The sequence below is a fragment of the Siphateles boraxobius genome, unplaced genomic scaffold (genome assembly GCF_051911475.1).
Source record: "Siphateles boraxobius isolate OS27281-9 unplaced genomic scaffold, OSU_SipBor_1 13, whole genome shotgun sequence".
Classification (NCBI taxonomy): Eukaryota; Metazoa; Chordata; class Actinopteri; order Cypriniformes; family Leuciscidae; genus Siphateles; species Siphateles boraxobius.
This window is the reverse complement of record NW_027508733.1, coordinates 15,615,501-15,641,459: the sequence shown is the minus strand read 5'-3', so window position 1 is coordinate 15,641,459 and position 25,959 is coordinate 15,615,501.

Here is a 25,959-nt window from a genome sequence, read left to right as displayed (position 1 = left end):
CTGCTAAATACTGCAGAGTTGTGTACTCGCCCGTCGCTTCATCCACACCTGACGGCTGCCGTCACTCCAACACTTCTGCCTTGTTCCCGCTCTTTCTCCTTACAGTCTTTCCTCTGTATCATCTCTTTTTTCATTTTTGTCACATTTTTATCCTTTCTCTCTCATTGCCGTCACTTTTCTTTTCACATTGCTGCCTTTCTCTATTCTGTCTCATCTTTTTCCTTTCGTTTCATCTCTTTCTTAGTACTGTCTCACATCTCTCTCATCATTACCTCATATCTTTCTCATCTTTACCTTAACTCTAAGTTTCATGACTTTCTCCCTGTGTATCATCTATTTCTCATCTCCTTCTGTCACATCTTGATCATCTGTTTCTTCCATCTATCTCTTTCCTGTCAGACCAACTCTTTCTCTTCTTCCTCCCCAGTTGAAACTCTCTTATTTGCCTTAACTGTCGTTTTTTTCACATAATTCTTACCTTTGTCTTCCGTCTCATCTGTATTGTCTCCTCCCACTTGTCTTTGACAAGATGTGACCATCCTAATTATAATAATTACGCTGTCACGCAAAAGTATCTATCGCACAGTTAAAGTCTCAATCAAAAGACAAGTCAAATCAATAAAATCAATATACATATAAAAATCATAAACTAACAAACAGGACCGAAAGAAACAGAAACCCCTGCTGTAAAGGGTTAACCAAGAGAGTGAGAGTGCTCAAAGCTCACAATGGACTAAGTGTGTGTGTGTGTGTGTGTGTGTGTGTGACTGCTGTTAATGTGATGTTAAAGAAACTCGACGACTGCACAGGCCGCTAGCTTTATAATGCAGCGCCATCGCGTAGGTGCCACTGCCTAGACATCGCAATCTAACAGAGTCTTGGAACCATTTACTATCTGAAAGAGTAAGAGGACGCAAGAGAAAAAACACAAGAGAGACACAGACATGGCGCTGCTGCCGGAGAATAATTTATGCACGACTCCGATCACACACAGATGTTTAGAGAGAGAGAGACAGACAGACTGTGCTGTTGGGAAAATCTGCAGTGATCAGAGGAAGTCAGCCTAGAATAAAATTCCTGGTGCATGTGTTTGCGTGCATGTGCGCTCTCGCTGCAACCACGACCCTGTCCTGACCTCTACTTCTTGCATCAAAGAGGATTATGGGACAGCTAACAGTCTGCCAAGTATCCGACTGAAAGTCCGTGCTGGAAAAGAAAATAGAAAAGTTGGAAGAAAATAGACTTGACTTGAAGACGTGCATGAACAAAATGCATATTATCAGTCAAATTCTTCTAAACGTCATCGGATATTGTTTGCAAGAGAAGAGAATTTGAAACACTTATGAAAACTTTTGCAAAGAAATTAAAAATTGTGATTATTATTGAAATTATTTATTACTGATTTTACTTTGGTTAAGGCGTTCCAAAAAAATACAACTTCTCTCATTTTTCATGTGTTTAATGGATGACGTTCTGTGTCCATAAACCATAAATGACAGTCAGACAACTGCATCGTGGCTGACCCCTCTGTAAACACTCCAGAAGAAATGTGAGGCTCTTAAAAGCATCGTATGTCACGGAATTATGAAATATTAATTATATAGGAATGAAACGACCCCGCACAAATTGTTAGGACTATGGTAAATTACAGGGTGGAGTAGAGAGTCAGCCATGATGCGACAACACTATAGAGCACTGTCAGTATAATCAATGAAGCTGACTATACTGCAAGAAACCAACGCTATCTCACAACCAATTAGTACATATTCTACGAGGTGTCTTATTCGTATGAATTCATACGATTTGTCTAAACCCCAGTGATGGGTAGGTTTAGGGGCGCTTTTAGGGGTAGGTCAGTCTTACGAATTCATACTAAGTGGGCAACTCGTAAAATATGTACAATTTAGCAAAAACATACGAATTTGTACAAATCAACCAACTCGTAAAATATGTACTAATTTCCATGAGATCGGGTTGAAGAAACCTATATTGCAAGTGAGCAAAGCGACATTAATAAATTATACATACATTAATAAATGCAACTGTTTTTTGACACTGCAAGCAAGCAAAGGAAGCTGACAAAACTAGAACCTTTCTGTAATAATCAGCGAATCTGTCTGCATGGTATGAGTGTGAAGTTCTGCAACAAAGATGTCTACACTGCAAGAGTGCAATGCGACAATACTAAAATTCTTGCATTATAATCAACAAAGCTGTGTACACTGCTATTAAGGGGCAAAACAAATCTAGAATACTATAATCAATGAAGCCTACATTTCAAGTGAGAAATGCAACAGAATGAATGTTCATAAATGTTACCGTCTTTCGACACTGCAAGTGAAGCAAGGTAACAAAACTAAAAAGTTTCTGTTATAATTAGCCAATCACGAGGGAATTGCCAACAAATCGGCCTACACTGCAAGCATGCAATGCAACAAAACTAGAACTCTCTCATTATAATCAAAACAAAAATGAGTACACTGCGAGTGAGTGATGCAACAAATACAAAATAATTGCTTCATAATGACATTGCAAGAAATGCGACAAAACTAATATTAATAAATGTAGCTGACTTTTGACACTGTAAGCAAGTTAAGCGTGGTGACTTTCCATTATGGCGTTGTCTTCATTGCAATCAATGCAACAAAACTAGAATGCTAGAGAGTGAACTGACATGACAAAACTACAATGGCTGTTAAATTAAACAAAGCTGTCTACACTACAAGAATGCCATGTAACAAATTAAGACGCTTCCATTATATCAACCAAGCCATCTACACAGCAAATATGTGTTGCAACAAAACTAGAACGTTACCATTGTAGACATCCTCATCAAAGCTATCTACACTTAAAACAAGTGCAATGGCACAACAATGGTGTTAATCACTGCAGCTGTCTACATGGCAAATGTGCAATCCAAAAAAATAACTAGAGCATTTTATAGTCAACAAAACTGCAAGTGAGCAATGCGACAATTAACTCTCCAGTAGCCGTGTTTCCATTACCCTTCTAATTAAAATTGAAAATATGCCCAATGAAAACAAGTCAATTTCGCAAAAACTCCCATTTATCGCAAATAAGTTTTTACGTTCGCATGAGGTGGTTTATCAGTCAGTTAAAAAAAGGAATATTTTGCAAAACTGCAATGGAAACAGTTTTTTCGCATTTACATGTCAAATGGCGTATGTAAAAGTCGATCTTTCTTTAAAGAGGGTGCGGTATGTTTGGATAGAAGACGAGACAATTCTTCATTAAACTCATAAAAGACAAAATGGGAATACAGGATTCTAAATAACAAAATGCCACAATTTATCAAGACCTTAAAGCAGATAGGTGAGGAAAACACCCAGAAACACCTCATACGTGGCCAGATAACAAGCTTGAATAACAAGCCTATGTCTCCTTTGATTAAAAATAATGGCTAGTGCATGGCTAGGGGCTGCGATATACGTAAACCTACCAACATCCGTTGCCATGATTTTTGGAATGACTTATCGCAAGAGAAAAAAATTACGTTTCAGTGACCGGAAGATTGTTAAAATCAATTAAATGATCTGCAAATGCACAAAAAATAGAATGCTCACGTTATAGTGGACAAAACAAAATCACGTTCAGTGATAGACATCTTCAATTTTTTATAATGGGAGTGTTCTAGTTTCGTCACGTCGTGTACGTGCAGTGTAGACGTTTTAGGAGTTTTAGCCAGAGCTGAGATCTGTTATGTGTGTGTGTGTGTGTGTGTGTGTGTGTGTGTGTAGCTCGGTGGAGTGCGAAGATAAGCAGCGTAGAGCGCCTCGGAGCCTTGGGAAATGTGTGTGCGTGTGTGTGTCTCAAAAGGATTAGCAGGGCTGGGGGCCGGCGCAGGGAGGGGGAACAAAACGCCTCGAGGACTGAAGGGCCCACATGAGACAGTGACACACTCACGCAGAGCAGCGGAGCCTCGCTGGCTGAGTGGAGCGCTGTGTCCTGCATGCTTTTTCTCTGTTCTGTTCATCACTTGTCTCTCTCTCTCTCTCTCTCTCTCGGTTTTCACAACTCACTGCCTCTGTGAAAAATCAGTCACTCCGCTGAGGAGTATTTGCCATGTGTGTGCGTTTTTACTAACTAGAAAGTACACTCTAAAAACCGCTTCGTTGTTTCTTTCAAGTCGTGTTTGGGTCAAATGTGGACAAACTTAACCGTTGGGTTTAAAAATGTAATTTAAATTTTTTGGGTTTGTGGATAGATGGATGGGTTTGTGGATGGGTTTTTTCACTGTATATTATACAATGGCTGTTCTTTTTCTCTTCCAAAACGGTATTTTTCTGTAAAATTAAATTAAATTTATGGTTAGATCTATCACAGTTATTCACCGTATAAAGAACAAAAACCTTCTTTTAACCAAATAACAGTTTTTCACCGTAGCACACCGTAGTCTTTTACCGTTAAAATCACGATAATATTTTACAGTGTAGATAGATAGATAGATAGATATAGTTAGTCATTATACAATAAGTTACACCGTAAATCCACACACAAACACATACACACGCCACCGTTACACACTTGTCTGGTCTAGTTAGTCAACAAAAGAATAAATACAGCTGTAGCTTACAGTATAAACTGTGTGAGAGAGAAATTCTCTCACGCTGAATGGATGCGGTCTTTAGGGAGTGAGAAATCGTGGGTGAGAGAAACGAGACGCAGATTAGAACCGGATAGAGAGGGAGAAGCGGAGAGATCAAATGTGGGAGGAGGTTGGAACGCTACTTAGGGAAACGCCAGAAACACACACACACACACTCAAATCCCAGTGTGTTTCCGAATGTTGTGTCAGTCAAAGCCAAGGAGCTCAACAGGGGGTCTGTGATTGGAGCCCCTGGCATTTACTACAGAACAGTGAAAGCGAGAGAGAAAGAGATTTGGCTTTTCAGTAGATTGTTGTGATCAAGACCAGAGGACATACTATTCCTCATGGAGGGATAGTTACAGCCATCAGGGAAAAGGACGCATGCATATGTATGTGTTTGGTATAAACTGACAGGGCTACATTGCCTATCATCTCCAGTAGGAGGTTTATTATATCCCATCTATGCTGCAAGCAAGTGGTAGGATGCGCTAAATCTCATACCAGTTATTATTGAAAACAGTCTATACCGCAAGCATGCAAATGTACACACACTTATAACAGTTGCATGCTTGCAGTGGACTGAATTGTTGATTATGTATGTTTTAGTTATAGCGTGTTATGCAAAGTTGAATGCTAGTAGCATAGACCACCTTTGTGACAAGCTGGCATTTTTTGCAGCATGCTTGCAGTATATAGACAGTTTTATAGAATATAATAGTAGCATTTTAGTTCTGTCAGGTCGTACATTTCTTGCTTGCGCATTATAATATTTGAGCCATCTATACTGCAAGCATGTAACTAGGCGATTGTATTGCAACATGTTTGCCTTGTAGGAGTGTTTTATTTCAGTAACATTGTACGCAGTCAAGTGTTTGCAGTTTAGACCGCATCCTTGATTTTAACTGGACCATTTAGTTGTCTTTTCATACTTTTCATAATGCATGCAAACAACAGCATTTTTTGTTGTATTGTGCAAATTGCAAATTCCCAACCTTGCAGTGTTGTTGCTTTCATGCATCAACTGGAACATTTTAGTTTAAGTGCTGCGTGCTAAGTCACAGGCTTGCAGTCTACAAGTTAGGCGAAATTCAAACTGACAACGATATAGCAAAGACCCATTTTCAATGAATTTGAGTTGAAATACACAACCATTATACGCATATATGCAACAAATTTGAGTTTGACTTTATGCAAATGAGCAGCAACATGATCCAGCAACTACTAATGTGAGAGAAGACAGTACCCGCAAACATTGGTCCAACGGCGGCAACGTCGTGTCCATGGCCAAAAATAGTCATGGTATGACGACCTAAATCTGTAAATATATGTAACTCAGAACAGATAACGTCAAAGACGTCGGTTCAACTTTTATTTTGGAACTATTTTTCAACCACGAAGGAACGTGTCGGAGGGACGTCTTTTTAATGGTCATTAAACGTCCAAATGTTTGCTGGGCATTGTCTGTTACTCTAGTCGAGTAAGAACACCTAACAACCAACAAGACAGTGATTTGGTGACCTCCAGTGATTTAATTGCTGTCATTGTGTGAACACACTTTAACTAGAGCCTTTTGTTTGCCGCATCGCTTGCTTGCAGTGTAAGACACGAGTGCAAGCTAAAATTGTACCCAGCTGTGGCGCTGCTGTTGTTGTGGGGTGGTGTTGACTTGTCGACACTATAGCACATTAAAAAAAGCAACTCTCAGCTATCAATCTCGACACGCAGACCCTTGAATACCAGAGCGGCAGTGGGGAATATCAGAACCACCGCCAACTCTCCTGAGGAATGTCTTTGAGAGAGAATCGCTCCTTCTATCTATCTTTATCAGTCTCGATCTCTCCGCAGCTGCTCTGAGACAGGGGCCCTCTAACTCATGAAGTCCCTGTCAGTCATCTCTCCCTGTCTCACGTTTTTTCCTACAGAGGTCTGTCTTCAGCAGGTGGTAGTTTGCGAGCCAGCGGGTGGACCCCCCCCCCCTTTAATTTATTTGGTTCAGATAACATAATATTTTGAGTTTCTGTTGATTAAACCAGTCTCCTCCATTGTATTAACTCAATTTTTTTATTTCAATTAACTCAACCAGATTACTTACTTTTTTAAGTTAAACCAACTATATTTTTTTACAATGTAGGTTTGATTTGAAAACATGGTTGTATATGCGCATATGATTCACCTGTAACTCGGATTTTTACCGTAGGAGGCAAAAACAATTGTGGGTATGAAAAGGGGTACTTTTAAGCCAAAAATTATTTAAAAAGTGGAACGCAATATGCATAGCTGCTTGAATGTAAAAAATATTGTTTAACTTAAAGTAAGATGTGAATGAATTAATTCAATTAATAGTAGTATGGTCTGTTTTCACTTTCAGGTCAAAGGTCATGATGGAACAACAGTTTGATAACAAAAATCTTGCTGAGCAAGTTTAAGTTAGTAAACTGCTGTTATATTTGTTGCGTCTGGTTTAAATGGTGCAGACACTCTATCACTATATTTAGTACTGAGACTTGTTATACCAAGCTTGCGTAAAGTATGTGACCTCAACCTCTTGACCCCGAGCAAGGCCAAGATCCCGCTAAAACACGCAGCACTGCTGAAACTTGGTGAGCGCTAAACTACCGATCTATCTTTCCGCATCTCTCTCTTTCTCTCCCGTGGGTTCATTCATTTTTCATTAGCTGCGCTAACGCAGGCAAAACACTGTCTGTCTCTGGCTGCTCTGACACACACACACACACACTTTCCCCTCCCTCTCAATCTCACTTGCTTGCTTTGTCTCTCTAGCTTGCTTCCTTGCAATCTGTAGCAAGTACGCACACACACGCACTCAGACACGCTCCCTTTCCCACTCTCGCAATCTCAGCCTCACACACGTCTCCCCGGCGCTCGTTTTCTCTTCCTCCCTCCTGCTCGCAATCTTTTTCACACACACACACACACACACACACACACACACACACACACACACACACACACACACTCACACTCACACTCCCTCCCTTTCCGCGCTCGTTGACACTCGGCTCTCTCTCCAATGCCATGCCGAGGGGAAACGCTTTCTTCTCCTCTAATTGAAGCTGTTCCGTTGCCATGACGCCGCCCAGAGAGAGAGACACGCGGAGGACTGCTGATTGTTCAGCGGCAGGGCTGTTTTTCTCTTGCACACACACATAAGCACGCGGGTGCGGGGATGTTTTTTTTCCCGCGCTATGATTGCGAGTATGTGTGTATATGTCGGGGGAAAGAGCCGTGGTGTTAAAATATTACCCCTGATCATCACGGGCTTTAATGCCACAGGAAAAAAACGGCACTGCCTGGTTTCCCATGTGACGTGATCAGGCTGCATGATTTTCTTGAGGCTTGACATCCAGAATAGGCCGTGTCTGCTTCTGAGGCTGAAAGTCGATTTTTCTGCCTTTTTTTTCATTAATATATGTCAAGTTCTAGATTGTTCTGCTTAAAAACAAACTGAGCTCTAGTTTATGGATTTTCTGAAGTTCTGGTTCAACCCATCTCAAATTCTAACTTTCTTGCTTTTCTGCAGCAATGCATCTCAAGCTCTAGATTTTTCTGCCTTTGTATATCAACACATTTGAGAAGGCCAAAAGTCCAGGGTGGGAAATTTCAACTTCTGACAGATTCTTCCGGTCTCTTTCATCAACATATCTCAGGTTTTGGATGTTCATTTTCTCCTCATTATTTGGCTTTGCTCCATCACATCTCAAGTTCAGAATTTTTCTGATCTTCCTGCATAAGTTCATTATGCCTTTCTGCTTCAGTAAATCTCAAATCAAAGATTATTTATGCCTTTTGCGTCAACATATAATTAAACTAGAACTCACTGTGGGTTGAAGAAAAATCATCTAGATCTTTCTTCTTCACAGATCTAGGGACTACAGGTGGAAATTAGCACAAGTGCTAAAACATGATAAAATGCATCTCTGCTCTCTAAGGTTAATGTATATTTTGCATTGTCCCTGTCCAAAATTAAATAAATAAAATAAAAAAATAGATCGAGTTCTAGTTCTTGGCTTTTCTAAAGTACTTGATCCTTCATCTTTCTTATTCAATTAATTAAAAAAATCTTTTTGTGGCACTTAAATACAAATCCCATTCTAGTTTTCTCCAATTTTCTATCTCAACTCCTCTGCAAGAACATTTCATCTTCTTGGACTTTTCTGCCATTCTGAATCCATACATCTTAACGTCCAGATTTTTCAGCCTTTCTGCTTCAATGTATATAATGCTCTTCTGGATCATCACATTTCATGTTCAATCTAGACCTTTTTGAATTAACCCTTTTTGAATTAACCCTCCTCAAGCTGAGCACTAGATTAGTAGAACAAACGTATTGTCAGTGTTTGTGCTAGGTAGTTTGCATTTGTTTGGATATGAATCTCTGTTTGCATTTAGACATAATTATTACCCCATATATCCCTTTCCTTGCAAGCACCTGACACGGAGCACAGTTGCACAAACCAAAAAAACTACCAGTTTATTCTACATCATTGCAGCTTTCCCTTGACCCGTCTATCTGTCTGCCTTCTGTCTTGTTGTCTTGCTGCCTAGCGCTCGACTGCATTTCTAATCTGATCTGTTTGGCAGCGACGGAGGGTTTGGCTTTCACTCTGCTAACTCTTGAGGTCGAGTTCGGCCTCACAGCACACACACACGGCAGCCTGTTTGTAATGAATGCTGCTCGCCGAGCGTAAATTTGTCTCTCCCTGCCTGGCGATCATTCTTTATTTCTGCCGTCTCAAGAGGGAGGCTGTAATCAGGACCGCGTGTGTTTAAAAGCGGTGCAAGAAAAAAAAGATATTCCTGATTTCAAATGCAGTTTGAGTGGGCATACGGGTGCAAAATACTCTACCATCATCTGCACTCTCTCTCTTTCTCTCTCATGCACGCAGATATACAAGCACCAGGCGAGAACCAGAGGAAGCGCTATTGATCTGTTGTTTTCCACGAGTCATAGGGTTTTGTGATTGGGCCATTTAGTGGTTGAGCAGCCGCCAGTGTGTCTGACCAGACACTCATGGAGAAACATCACCTCCCCTCCAACGTGACGGACTCCTGTGCATCTACACCGCTCCTCGGCTTAATGGAGGAGAGAGCGAGATCAGACTCGGGTCATCATTTGGATGTGTTCGCTCGACTTCGACGCAAAGCTGCCGGACCTGCCCAGGGTGAAATGAATTCGAAAATGACTGTTATTTTGGAAATTACACATCACACACGCTCTGAGGTTAAAGGTGAAGTGCATAATTTCTGCACCAGTAGAAGCACCAAAAATTGCAAAAAATAGTTTTCAGTCAACTGTTTCCCCAAACACTTCAACCATCCCACCCCAGTCTCCCATAATTCAGAATATCATTGGTGGTCCCACCCACAATTGACCTAACGGTAAGCCCCTCCCTTCGAACGCAGATGAGCCAATGGCAGTTGAGTATCAGTTACCAGAACTCTGACATCTTTAGGTTTGAGCGCCATAGAGAAACATTGGAAAATCTGAAGCTCTCATCTTTGATGGTGTTTATGCTACAAAATTACTACTTGTAACAGGTTTTCTGGTATCCTGAGAGGATGGGCATGGGTATTCATGTACTGAATAACCATACTGTGCGCGTTCATCAACGTGTTTCAAAAGTGTGATAAGATTTGCGCGAACGGACTAATTATCTGTGCAAAATGACAGAAGCCCAGTTTATTTATAATATCAATGATGTGGGCGCAGTAACCGGATTCCCTAAGGATTTAACCCCAATCCCAATAAAGACGAAAACGTTCATTTTCTGGTTGTCATACTCTCATTAAGTTACAATTAAATTTAGTGAGCCCAAGCTAATGTACAAACCTAAATAGCTAACTGTTCTCACGTCATGAAAACTGGTTAAATTAATTTAATTTTACACTGCTGTACATGAACAGTGTTGATCCTGGATTTTGTCATCTGCGATTGTGACGACCGTACCATGAGGCTTCTACTGCTTGCATTGTGATCTGTAAACCCTCGATTCCAAATTTATCTTGTTACCCACCTTATTTATTTTAAAATCTTTTATTTATCCCGCCATGGCATATTTAAGTCCCACTTGAATACTCCTCGACGAGAGATGGTCCTTCCAAAATTTAACAAAAACATCATGGGACAAGGTTTTCATACTGACAGCTATCATTGTAAGACAGTTAGCAACTCCGTTTGTTTGTCCGTTCGAATTGGGGGCGGGGCTTATCGATAGTTAAATTACACACATTGCCTTTAAAAGTTTAATTCAAAATCAAAATCTTGGTTGGCACGTTCTTATAGCTCAAACGGAAGAGAATGGTGCTAACAACACTAAGGTCAGGGGTTTGTTGCCCAGGGAAAATGGGAAATGATCAAATGCATACCTTGAATACAACATTAGTTGCTTTGGATAATGTGTAAATGTTAAACCCAAGTGCTCTAAATCCAATGAGTTTTGGCTAATTTGGTTCACAGGTCTGGTCCATGATGGGTTATCCCATTCCTGTTTGTTCTCTCCAGTTGTTTTCTGTCAATAACATGTTCATAGCCATTATGCCTTGGTGCTCATTTAAGTTTGGTCTGCAATGAACATGGGCTCATTTTCTCCTGTAGTTTCTTGTCATTCTCCGATGTTTCTGACAAATGAACTGGAAAAACAATTTGCATTACGCATTGTAAAAAAATGCAGCGTATTGGTATTCCCACTTATTCAGTAAATGCAATTATAGAAACTTTACCAGAACCTTTGAGGTGTGGCCTCCGATCTCATCCTCCTTTTCCCTCCACATTAGTTTCCAGTCATTCTCCAATCTTTCTGTTTAAGAACACCACGGCATATTGTGACGTAGTCTAGATATTTCACAACTGGCATCTTTACCAGTCACAACAAGATATACACTCTAGAAAACAGCAAAAACGATTGGACCATTATAGAGAAAACAAAACAAAAGTAGAGAGGATGTGGAGGAAATCTAGAAAACGAAGTCAGGCATGAGAGAGGACGTAATGAGATGTGTGGAGGAGGGGAAAGCAGCTCGCTCTGCTGTCCTTGTCAGGACCCGACGGGTTCTCTCGGTGGAGTCGAGGCCAAGAGCATGTCAGGGCAGCGCTGTAAGGGTCTTTTAAATGCCGCTGCCTGTGCCGAGAGAGAAAAACGAGATACAGAAAGAGAGAAAGACTTTGTGGTAAGGCAAGTCGAGTGCTTCAAGAAAGAGACAACCACAGAAAAAAAGACAAATAGAAAGAGAGAATGTTTTTGTCGTCTCATTGTAAGGTGTTCCTTTCGGTTTGTGAGACTGTGTTAAAAAACAAGAGCACATCTCTGTGTGAGACGTGTGTGGTGTGTGTGTGTGTGTGTGTGTGTGTGGCAGCTTCTGGCTGTCGTCCGATCTTTTCGATCTCTTTCAGACCAAAGGCTGACTCACCACAGCCTCTCATTCTTGTTTTTCTTTCTCTCGCTCTTGACTCATACTTGTGTCCCTCTTACCCAGTTAACGTTTGAACTTCTGTGCATCAGATGTTGCCTTTCCCCTTGTGAACGTTAACACTAAACGCTACTCAGAAGAATAGTTTTGTCACTGCAAATATGACTTGCATCATTCATTCTTTTAATCTTCTCAGTTACGTTTCGCTTTGCATCAAAGAATAAACTTTGTCTCCGTTTTCTCAATTCCTCAGACGCAAATTAGACAATTGTTAAAATAAAGTAATTATATATAATGCTATAAAATTAAATGGACAGCATAGATCAAAACATTTTGTCTTGGGTCAATTTAATGTTTCAATTTTGAGTTTGGTATCTGAGCACAGTTTGAGACATCTCATGAAACTCTAGAAGAAATACATTTTGAGATTAACTTGAGATTCTCAGGAGAAAAATTTTGACAGTCTCCATCTGATCTCCATTGGTGAAACAGCTGAGATATTAAAGGGATTGCATTTGCTATTTTCTTTCCTATGGGTAACAGTGTGTTTGTGGGGTTGCATCTCTAGTAGGGAACAGAAATTCACGCCAGGGTTTCCCTTGTGGGAAAATCACGTGTGTGTGTTTTGGGTTTATTTTACAGATTGCTGGAGACGGGATGTTTGTGCAAGCAACCAGAGTTGTTTAGACATGCATTCTCCTTCGGGAAGTCTAATTTCTTGCGTTCTCTAATCATACTTAGTGTCGGGGCGGACAGGAGGAAGTGATGGAGGGAAAAAAACTAAGGGTCGAAGGGAAAAAAATTGTTTTTCATCGCATGTTTGCATTGCACACTCTTAGATAAGCCATGTTTAATTGGCTATGTTTGAACACAGAGATGCTGAAATTCATCCTTTGAGTGTTACTGGATTAACTACAGTCAACTATTGCAGCTAAATTATTTTTTTTCAGAAGTTACGACAGTCTTTTCTTCCCTATGTAGGGTATGTATCAAATTGAAATGGCTTCTTGAACAAGAAAACATGTAGGGTGGGACTTGATTTTGTTCATTGGGAATTGATTGGATGATTGGATCGTTGTGGTTTGCTATTGCTTGATCTCATGTGAGTGACCGCCCTCACACCAGTAAATACATCATCAGAGAAGAGACGTTACTGCAACAGGGAGGGGAAGTTATTTTGATTAAAGATTATAGGGCATAAAAATAAAAAATATATATATATATATTTCTAAAATTATTTAAAAATTGTCCATTTTGATTTCATGGTGACTTTGCCAACTACTGCCGCGGAGTGTGTCTCCTCGATGGGATGGCATGCCAGAAACACACGCACGCATTTTACACACATCATCTCTTTCTCTCACTCTCTCCAGCACAAACACACCCAAACGCCCACATGCTCGCTGCATGTTGCTGCCGTCTGCGGGATTAACTCTTTAAATGCCGAAAGCTGTGCTGCAAAACAACACGTGGTCGCAGTTTTAGACCGATATGGAGAGATGCCTCTGGGGCCTTAAATCAAATGAGACACGGCGAGAGTCGTTTTGCGAGCTGTACTCTGCATTAAACAGTTCCAGCCCTGAAGTCTGGCACACGGAGCGGAGCGCTGGGATAAAGACCTGGTAGCCAGACATGATGTCTCTCTCTCTCTCTCTCTCTCTCTCTCTCTCTCTCTCTCTCTCTCTCTCTCTCTCTCTCTCTCTCTCTCTCTCTCCTCTCTGTCTCTCTCTCTCTGCTGCAGTTTGAGGCCAAGCGTGCAGTGTCAACACACAAGAGGTGTGTGGGCTGCTCACCGCAGACGCACAAAACAAACACAACCAGGAAAACTGCCGTTCAAGAACACACAAATCGACTGACGTGTGTTTGAATGTGACGCTCTTGGGCGGAAGGAGAAAACGTGATTTTTAGACACGGGTAAAGAAACGGTGACTACACAGACTGAAATGACATGGGAAAATACATACACTTCTGTTCAAAAGATTTTTTTTTAAAGAAATTAATATTTTTTTTATTCAGGCCTTAAACTGATAAAAAAAATTATATTTCAAATAAATACTTGTCTTTTGAACTTTCTATTCATCGAAAAAAGCCTGGAGAAAAAAAGTATTTTCTACAAAAATATTAGGGCAACCGTTTTCAACATTGATAACAAGAGAAATATTTTTTGAAGAATAATATTTAATAATTCACCCCAAAATGAAAATTCTGTTATCAATTCCTCACCCGCATGTCGTTCCAAACCTGTAAGACCTTCGTTCATCTTCGGAACACAAATTAAGATATTTTTGATGAAATCTGAGAGCTTTCTGACTCCACATAGGCAGCAACGTCATTGCAACTTTCAAGGCCCAGAAAGGTAGTAAAGACATAGTTAAAATAGTCCTTGTGACTACAGTGGTTCAACCTAAATGTTATGAAGCGACAAGAATACTTTTTGTGTGCAAAAAAACAAACCAAAATAACGACTTTATTGAAGAATTTGAACCACGGGAGTCACATTGACTATTATAATTATGTCTTTACAACCTTCCTGGGCCTTGAAAGCTGCAATGACGTTGCTGCCTATGGCTGGTTCGGAAACCTCTCAAATTTAATCAAAAATATATTAATTTGTGCTCCTAAGATGTACTAAAGTCTACGAGTTTGGAACGACATGAGGGTGAGTAATTAAAGACAGAAATTTCATTTCATTTTTTGGTGAACTATCCGTTTAAGTAACGATGCTTAAAATTCAGGTTTAACACCACAGGAATAAATTGCATTATTAAATATATTGAGAAAGTAAAGATCTTATTGACCCCAGACTTTTCAACAGTAGTAAATAAATGGATAAATAATTATTTATTAACATTGATAATTCAACTTAATTGTATATAATTGTAACTGGATAAAGTGTGCTTTTTAGCGAGTTTTGTTAATAAAAGAAATATAAGAACGTATAATCATCATCATTTCCAAACAAAAGGTGGAAAAAAAACAAACATGCAAAAGCAACACAAAAAAAATCTCACTGGAAATTTAGGTGCAAAGCCAAATTAAAATTGGTTGGTTTAATTGGTGTTAAAGTGTTATCTGAACCTGAGTGTACACCAGTGAACTGCACACGGATAGCTGTTTTGAACGCAAGGTGATTGGAGGTGAGGACGATTAATTAGTATCTTTTCACACTCTTTGTCACTTTTTATTCCTCGCATCTCCTGTAAAGCATCAAGCCAGACTAGTGCAAAGATTTGAAGGTAAATGAAAGTGGGAAACAGCTGCTGTGAATACTCGCATTGATCCTTGGATATATGATGAAAACATGCATTGTCAGACCCAAAAGTGCAGGAAGAGGAACTGAAGTTAGGTTACTCGTATCCCACGAGTTAGGACCAAGTGGGAAAACCATCCTCCAGCAATCCAGTTTAACCAGGCGCTACATGCTAAATTCTGCATGCAAGTGTGGTGCAACCGTTTAGTGGATTTGGGGGGTGTAAATTGTTTTGGAGGGATTACTAGCAGCGAGGATATGGAATCAGATTATGTGGAATGAGCACGGAGAGAGAGAGACAGGTTCGGAGGGGGCAGCGGTATAATGCATGTCTCTGTCTGTAATCCTCATCATTTGTTGCTCTGTTACTAGAGTCCCCGTCGACTCTTCCCTCTGACGGCCGGAGTGTGTGTGCTGGTTGATCTCACTATGAAACGCTGCTATTGTTCCACTAACAGACTGAGAAAAATCACGAGGGGCGGAAGATTGCAGCCGAGAACGAGAAACAACAAGGTTCATTCACAAGTGGCCGCAGCGCGTGTCCTACAAACTGACCAGGCTTGTCCAACACAAAAATGCACCGAAGCAACAAAGTTATGATTTCTCTCTGTGGTTTGAGAATTGCACCACGTCCTAAACAGTCTAAATGCGTCGGAATGTTGCGTGTGTCAGTAATATGGTTTTGTCGCAGCCTTCGCTTGCAGTGTAATTGTGGTCGCCAAGTCGCTTTACTGACTGCAAGCAGGAGTTCCTGCTTGACCACTGTATCTAACTGTATCATGCAAGGGATCTTGTTATCTCCACTGCACATTTGCAAAATGGTATAGCTTTGCAAAATTAAAATTTTGTCGCATCACCAAAAGTTGCCCTCATGTTGCATGAAATCACCAAAAAAAACGACCTTGATTTGCTTTTATACTGCAAATTACTGTTAGCAAATGCATTTTCACATACAACGAAACACTGATAAAAACTGTCTAATCGTGAAAAATCCTAAGCCATGTCAATGCGCAATTTTGAAATTGCCTATTTGTTTTACGGTTTTGAAATCAGAGCAGACTCGCACACAAAAAAGAAGAATATACGTTCAACTTTACATGCAGAGCAAAATAATGCACAAAAAATATATGCACACCAAACGTTTTTTTCTTAACTGCCATTGACTGAATTTTCCATCATTTATGAAAACACTTCCCTGGCCTGGTCCTACCAGACTCTAGTACATTTCATTTGTACAGAGAGTCGGGCCACTCCCCATTGACAAGCGTTAACTTCCTTGAAGGTGGGTACTCTGTTGAAGTTTAAAACTATTGGATCTGCCCGAGCCACTCTGGATCTGCCATAACCAGTCGTTAACGTTATCTTCTAGTAGCTGTCCCAAGACAAATCTGAATCACCTAATTATTTCCAATTCCTCAAAAACGTTGTTGAAATATTTTGTCCCGTTGCTTTTATGCACTCTCTATCTATGGGCTTCTCCCTTAACTTTATGCCTCCATTTCTCCCTGATTGCCTCATAGACATTAAAAGATTGTGAGCTGTTTTGCTGTTGTGGTTTAAAATTAGAGGCTCTGCTCTGTCTTTTAATATATTTTATTTTCAAGTATTCATACAACAAAATATTCTAGGCGCCATGAAAGTTGAGAAAAAAAACACTGGCAGGGAAAGAGTTACAGTTTATTAGATTATTTGCTTCACAAAAAAAAAATAAACCTTATGGTATTTGCATGAGCTTGCACGTTGATGCGTTATAGTCATTATCTTCCCAATCATTGGTAGTTGCCACATCTCATTGCTGCTCATTTGCAAAAAGTTCAGTTCTGCCCAGCTGTCACATCGCTGACGGTTGTTGTCACTTGCCTCAAATCACCAACTCTCAGTGAATATCAAATCATGCGAAACCACGCAAATTTGAACAATCTGATTTTGCTTTAAAAGTTTATTACCTTATTAGATGTACTAGAAAAAAGGTGTCAGATTACGTAGCACAATTATTATCTTCACTACCACCAGTAGTTGCCACATTGCGTCTCTGCTCATTTGCATAAAGTTCAGTTTTACTCAGCTTTGTCACAACACTAACGGTTGTTGTCATTGAAGAAAATAACTTCAGGAAACAGGACATTTATTTGATCATTTGATTAATTTGATCATCGTTTTTAATTATGCTGGGTACCACTGTGAAATCTGATTGGTTCAGAATCCTGATCCTCATAACTGTACAATAAACATCAAATATATATTCTAATTGCTTGTGATTGTGTCACGTCACATAGCATTTTCACATTGTGGACGTCGCTGGAAACTAGTTAAGACGTGTAAGAGGCAGCATGGTTGGCAACCCGTTAAACGCCCCGTTTCCTTTGACTGTAGACGCACAGTGAGCGCTCTATTACGGGCGCGAGGCAGGAAATTACCAGGAGTCGCGGCCTGTCTGCTGGTTCTCAGAGAGGGTGGGCGGAACGACAGGGAGGGAGACTGAGAGAGAGACAGGAAAGTGTGACCTTTCTTCCAAATGTCAGCAGTGTGAGCAACGATTAATGGCTGTTTATGTGCTGGGGACACATGCCAGGATTTTGTGTGTGCGTGCAAGTCGCAGCCGAGCTCAAAAGTGAGGACTTATTTGATGCCTTGATTACTGAAAATGGCTCATCTGTGTGAGTGTGTGAAAGAAGGAGAGAATGTATCTGTGTGTGTGTGTGTGTGTGTGTGTGTGTGTGTGATAAACAGGCTAGATTGTGCCTGCTGGCGATGTATCAGCCCACACACACACACACACACACTTTCAGAGCACTACGGCAACAGACTTACAAAGATCTCTGTCTCGATGTTTTCTCTGTTTCTCTGACATACATCACTGTTTCCTCTCTGCAGTTCTCTGTAAATGAGTGCGTGTGACTCATTTCACGTTTACACTGGCTCGGCATCTTAAAGAACAGATGTGCATGTTCACGTGAACAAATGACTCTTTTCTTAAATATTTGGCCTTCATCTTTAGGTTGGGGAATTGATGGGAACTGATTACCTATGGCATTACAGTTAAAACAGATGCTTTTTTTATATATATATATATATATATATATATATATATATATGTTTAAGAGCTCAGTTTTGATTAGAATACATAAAATCTGGTCAGATGGTCGCACACGATTTAGTCGCAGAAGTTAAAATATTTCAAAGCATCTGTTATTGTTATATTGTATTAGTATTATTAAAATAATTTTGATCTCAAAAAACAATTTTTAAAAATAACGGCATAAATAACCATTTTATACAACCACAGAACACTTGGCCTTAAATGTAATAAATACATATTATTTTACTTTGTGATTTAAATACAATAAAAATGCGCTCACAGTGATCTCTTTCTGGTGGAGTTGAACGAATCTTGAGTGTGTGTGTGTGAGGTTGCTGGCTCAAGCATTTTTGAACTGAAGCTCTCAGGGTAATGACTGTGAGTGTAGAGGCGTCATGTGTAAATGTCATGCGTAAATTAAGAGTGCAATGAAGTGTGTGTGATGAGACCACATACTTAAATGCACGGCTAACCTCACCTTGTCAGTGTGTGAGTGTGTTTGTTGTGTACATTGAGACATCTATCATGATATAAGTGAGCATGTAACAAATCAACAAATCATGTTTTGTTGCGACACAAAGGAATGAAATACACTCTACTCTATGTGAACGCAGACGCTTCTAGCTACGCATATTAATTTTCCCACGTCAATAGCTGTTTCACCCTGTTTTTATGCGTATTTAAAAGTATCGCAGTGATGAAAGCAGCACATTTCGATAAAAATCTCTTATTTCGCTAGCTGGAGTTGGTTTTGACTTGCGAAAAAGAGTTAATGCGTATAATGGGAGATGGAAACGCATTTGCCAAATAAATTCTGACGTAGCGAACATTAAAACCACGTGACTAATCGGCTGTTTCTGCTGATGGTGTTTTATTTACTGTTGGTTACTAGGCTACTAATACTACCGTCATCCGCTCAAACAACTTGATGGAAATGCACCTAATAGGGCTTGGGTGGCGCGTTGCATTCTGGGACGTGGCGGCCAAAAAGATTCGCTTCGCTTTTGGATGCAAACCCAGCTATTATATGTGGACGAGCAGGACGTATATATAGTGTATAGCAGGACAAGGCTGAGGCCTGTGAGGGTAATTACTGATCAGCGACACCTGCGTGGCGCACCGGTCTCGTATCTCTCACAAAGGAGCGGAGGCATAAAAGGAGAAAAAAACGTTTGCCGGTTCCCGCCTCCTTCTTTCTATAACAACGAATTGTATTACACTATGTTATTCAATGTGTCAGAGCGCAATTTATTGTGCAACGTACATGTTGTGATCTCGGTATTGACACCGGGGCCACTATTGGCGCTTTTCCACTGCATGGTATGGTACGGTTCGGTTCGGTTCGGTACGGTTCGCTTTGACGCTTTTCCACTGCATGGTATGGTACGGTTCGGTTCGGTACGGTACGCTTTGACGCTTTTCCACTGCATGGTACGGTACGGCTCGGCTCGGTACGGCCCACTTGTGGCGCTTTTCCACTGCATGGTACGGTACGGCTCGCTTCGGCTCGCTTTAAATGGTACCACCTCTGTTGAGGTTCCAAGCGTACCGTACCGATACTAAAATGTGATGTGAAAACACTGCAATTCACTGATTGGTCAGACAGACAGAATCGTCACTACCAGCGTCATTGTATTTGCAAGACATCAAACCCGCTAGATTTAAATAGCCAGTAACAGCCACCGCTGTAGCACCTGTTTTAAAACTACTTGCTTGACTTGCTTGAAGAAAAAAACTTCCAAAAAAGAAATGGCTGAATCGAGGTCAGTGGACGAGAAGTGCAGACGTTCCTCTTGTTGGTTGCCGAGGAGCGGATAAACTATAACGATCAGTCATAATTCCACCCACTTTTAAGTGAAGCTAACTGCAGTGGAAAAGCAACCGAGCTAAAGCGAACCGAGTCGTGCCGCGCCACGTCGATTCGTACCACGCAGTGGAAAAGCGAAGTGAGCCGAGCCGTGCCACGCTGAGCCGAACCGTACTGAGCAGTTCCGAGCCGTACCATGCAGTGAAAAAGCGCCATATAACGGACATTTGTGTAGATAAAGTTTTTGAAAATGTTTCTAACTAGCTACCCAAATAATAAAAAATCTATCTGGCTTGAATTTTAAAGTAACTTTATAGCTCCCTTTCCAGTATCTCCGACATTCGCATGCGATTGTCGCATTTCGCCCCCCTAGTGGCAGTCACACCAAACTTGAAAAGTATTTTTATATCCACAATAAACAAACCCAAATATGCCTGAAAGAAAAACTTGGTTAACCTAGGGATTAATTACATAATTATCCATAAACCACATTTTACAAAAATAGCATTTAAAGAATAACATTTAAGTGGAAAAATACCAGTAATTCTCGCCTCACACTCATAGTTTTGATTAGAATACACCACATCCGCTCGTGTGGACGCATACAGTGTAGCCGGAGAAGAACAAATATTTTAACGCATCCAAGCTCTAATCGAATCCGAAATTTCCGCATACGCTTATGGTCAGAACTCCATGCAGCTCCAACAGTACTCTACATAGAAAATGAATGACTTACAGTCTGCAACTTGTCGTTTGTCGGAGATATCGCCCCCTTCGGTGAAGGCCAGAGTAGCGCAAGAAGTGCCTAGCACGCACCTCAACATACTTGGATGAATTATGTCAGCTGTAACTGACACAAATTCCAGCAGAAGATTTCTGCACAGGCTAGTGTGCAACAGGTTTAAGGGCTTGCTGTCACACGCACACACACACACTCTCTCTCATGCAGTCTCTAAGTGGCTGCCAGTCAGACGGCAGCTGTGAGGGCCGACTGGTTGTCAAGGTGTCTGCTGCCACTGTGGCAACCACTACATCACATAAAAAAATAGCCGCGCATGTGTGTGCGCAGCGGCGCAGGGGAACAAGGCAAGGTGAAGCGCCTGTGGCTCGCTCGTCTTTCCTCGTCTAACCTCGCTCTCTCCGGGTTTTTAATATTAGACATTAGAGTCTGAATAGATAATGGGAGTTGACAGCCCACCTTCACTGTCTGTTTGGCTGAACTCCCACCCCCAGCCCTTTAACCTTCTCCTTTCTTGCCTCCATCCACGTCCAGGAGCTCCGATGTCCTTGAGATTATCCCTCCATCTTTCTCCCCGCGCTCATTTGTCCAAAGCTGCTCCGCCGTTGTCACATCCGTGACGGATGACCTTGTGAACGCGTTTCCACTGCCTGCCTGCAGCGTGGTCTCAGTGCTTCATCTATTCTCAGTGAAGGAGAGCAGGCCGTGAGCAGAGCAGGTGCGATTCGGGTCCGTCGTTCAGATGTCTCGGCCAGATGACACGTCAGGTGATGGCATCCTCCTCTTAATGTCAAGACCTCTACAAAGAGGGAAGATTGTTTGAAGATTTTTGGTAATTTCTGTATTATAAACCCTTACATATGGTCATTTTGGGATATGCATTATAGTAATACCATAGTTTTCTGCACATGTGCTATGGTAAGCCAGTAGCTCTTTGGAATTCAATTGTACCATGTTACTACAATGTTAATACCAATTTTGTGGAAATGTACCATGGTAAAACCATGTTTTTGGATAATGACCACAGTATTACCATGTGTTCTGTTTTATAAGCATTAAAACATGATATTTTGAGATAAACCATGGTTCTGTATGATTACTGTGTTTATATACCATGGTATTTACAAAATATTACAGATTTACCTCCAATAAAGCACCATGGTATCAAAAAAGCATGCACTTACTAAAAATATTTTGGGACATGTACCATGGTAGTGCTATTAGTATTCTTGCAAGTACAGTACTTTTTTGTGATTAATGTAATATGATGGTCTTTTGGTAAGGTACTGTGGTAATCCCAATTTTTTTTTAATGTACTGTATAAATACCATGTTTTTTTGTAAATTCTGCTATGGTATTTACATGGTACTCAACGATGCTCAATAAGGTACTATCATGTTACATAACCCCCCCAAAAAAAACTGGTTGTACCATAGTACTTTTTAGAAAAAGACATGCATAATGTCTCTAAATCTGTAATATTTTGTAAAAAAAAACAAAAAAAACTAATGAACATAGATATGGTATTATGGTATATAGTCAACATATCTTGTTTTTTGTTTTGTTTTTTTACATGGTACAATGGTATTATTGGTAGTACTATGGAAAACCATGTAAATACCAGTTTTGTTATTGTTAACTAAAACTATTAAAAATTTGGTTTCGAAACTGAAATAAAGCTGAAACAGATGTAAAACTAAATTAGAAATGTTGCCATCTTGCCAATAACTGATATAAGTTTAAATTAAAGTGCTAAAATTACTCAAATTTAACAAAAAATAAACTAAAGGAAAATAAATATCTAGGAATTTCTTTTTTTTTGACAAAAGCACATGGAAAAAGTCCTAAAACTTAAAATATACAAATAATCGTTATTTCAAAATATTAATAATACCTATAATAGCAAATAAATAATACTAAAATATTACTGGTAAATACCATGGTACATGAATTTCAGTACCATGGTAAGTTTGAAAGTACCATAGCGTTACCATCTGATACATCACCACCACAGTAGTTTTTGTAATGGTTTTTTGTAAAGATTTAATGTGATCAAATATTAATTTTACATACTAATTTCAATAACGGTATAAACTATTTGTTTCTTAAAATAGCATATAAACTCAATTTAAATCTTAAAAGGTTGATCCAAAAATTAATACTCATTTATTCACCCTCATATGGTTTCAACCCATATGACCTACTAGCTTCTGTGGGACACAAAAGATGTTTAGCAGAATGTCTGAGCTGCTCAAAAATGGTAAACTAAAACATCATAAAGGTGGTTCATATGACTCGTGCACTATATTCCAAGTCTTCTGTAGTCATATGGTCGCTTTGCATGAACAGGTCCAAATTTAAGATGCTATTATGTCATTTGTGCTTGTGCATATTCATGAAGTCAATGATGTCATCACATACTTTGTGACCGATGTGTTTTAATATAATGTTGCGATGACACCCGAGAGCCATTCCTTTAAAATTCCTCAACCCTGAGGCGTTTCAAAAACTTACGCAGTTATTGGTAGGTCTAATTGTGTTGAAATAGGTGGAGGTCAGAGGTCGCCGACCTTTAGAGACACGTCTGACGTAGGCCGTCGTGTTTCAAAGCATCGGACCATAATGAGTTCTTCCTCCCTGTCAATCAAGAGTGTAACACTAGTACACGGCACGCATCATTACACACACACACACGGGCTGCTTGTGTGTTTCAGCGTGAGCGTGCAGGGGACGTTTTTCACGCAGTTATAAGGAGCGTCTCTCGTGTGCGGAATAATCGAATCGCGCTGTCATACGGAAAGAATTATTCCCCTCGTATCGCCGTGCGGGCAGTAATTGGATACAATTTAACATTTGCAGCTGCTTGCCTGTCTGTTCCCCCTCACACACACACACACACACACACACAGTGTCGTGCGTGGAGCATCGCGCAGGGAAAAGGAAAGGAATAATTTTTCAGCTCTCAGGAAGCACGCTCACCGTGACAAACGGATTAACGTATGTTTGTGTGTGTGAGTGTGGCAGACAGTTAGAGAGCTATATAAATTATTACTTCTATAAATGTTGAAAATGTTACCAAAATTTAGCTAAATGTGAAAAGCTCATTTTGGGGACCTCTTCGAAAGAAAAAAAAAGGTTTTAATTATACTTTTGTATTAATATAATATATATATGTATAATAATATGTATTTTAATAAAGGTAACATTAATCAACACACACACACACACATATATATGTACTTATATATATATATAGCCTATATAATTATAAAAATTAATATTTAATTTTATGGTTTGGGTTTGCAATAGTCTTATCAGGGTTTTCATTGTCATAAAAAAACGATGTAAATATCAGGTGAATTTTAATATAATTTTTTTCCACAAATGTAAAATTCATGGAGAATAAAAAAAATGTTGGTACTGGTAGCAGGGTAATACCATGAGATATAGATAACTTTAGCAGGATGGATTGGCTACATTGAATTTCTTTGAAACGTCGTACATTTTAATTTCTTTCTTTGACGTAGTTTGAAGTAAATAACCTGGTACTATGAATTTGAAACCATCTGAACCATCATATCATAGGTCTATAACAAAGTTTAAAAAGTTGGCCTACCACATTATGACCACGAATTAAAGACAATTTTTCATAATTTTGGACAATAGCACTTTTCTACTACTCTATGTGTCTCAAGCCTTAGATACACAGGACAGGTATCTGACGTGTAGCCTACGTGCTGTATTCTCATCTCAGGTTTGAAAACATTTGGTCGCCAAAGGCAGCGGCGAGTTAAAGCGCTGAAGAAAGTAGAGAGAGAGCGTGAGGGGGAAATTGAAAGCAGCAGCTGGCGGTGGGAGTGAGATCAGCCCGGGCAGGAAGCATTAAATCTGAGTCTTTAGGGGTTCTGCAGTCTGTGTGCTGCTCGCGTATATGCGTGTGAGTGGGACGATAAAGGAGCCTCGTAAACCGGCGCTTTAACGACACGTTGCGCTCGTTAAACCACACAGCAAACCAGAGCGACAAACTGCAATCAGCTCATGTGCGCGCTCTAAACCAGAATCAGACTAGAACCCGTTCAACAACTCTGTTTGTTTATATATATATATATATACTTTAAAATCACAATCGTATGAGCTACTTTGTTTACCTGTTTTTGAACAGGTACCACAGCATTACCATGTTTTGGGGCTGTGAGTGACCACAGTTTTCCTTACAAACATGTACCATATAATGGTATTTACATGGTAGTCCAGGGCCGTTAGAGGCTATTTATATAGTGAAAGTGAAAGTGACACGTGATGGCCAAGTATGGTAACCCATACTTGGAATTTGACCTCTGCATTTAACCCATCCAAGTAAGTGAACACACATTAGGAGCAGAGTAGTGGGTAGTGAACACACACACACACACTGCAAACGTGGATACACACACCCGGAGCAGCGGGCAGCCTTGAGTGGCGCCTGGGGAGCGATTGGGGGTTAGGTGCCTTGCTCAAGGACACCTCAGTCATATTCCTGCCGGTACTGGAATCGAACCAGCAACCTTTGGGTCACCAGTCCAACTCTGTTACCATTGGGCCATGACTGCCCAAGGTCGCTATTGGTCGCTGTAGGTAAGCCAAATTTGAACGGTCAAAAACAACAACAACAAAAAACACTTGAGAATAAAATGACTGCGTCTGCAATCGTAGGTAGCTTATATAGGCACATGTGAATATTTATATTTGCAATACTTCAGCAGATGAAAGACAAGACGAAGTCGTTAGCTAATTCTACACTAAGTCACCATAGTTATAAAAAACAAAAACAAAAAATTAATATCGGCATTTTCTTTACAACCAGAGGCTGCGCAATGGTCATTGATGTGGCATCTTGGAAAACTCATTGATTTTATTGTGAGTGAGACAGCATCTGCAATGTTGACCGTTCCAAGATGGCGGACGAGTCGACGATTCTCGTGTAGGCCTACATTATCTAACTCCAAGATAGGCTACTTCTAAGAATAGAAAAACAACAAAACAAACAAACAAAAAAATATTACATAGC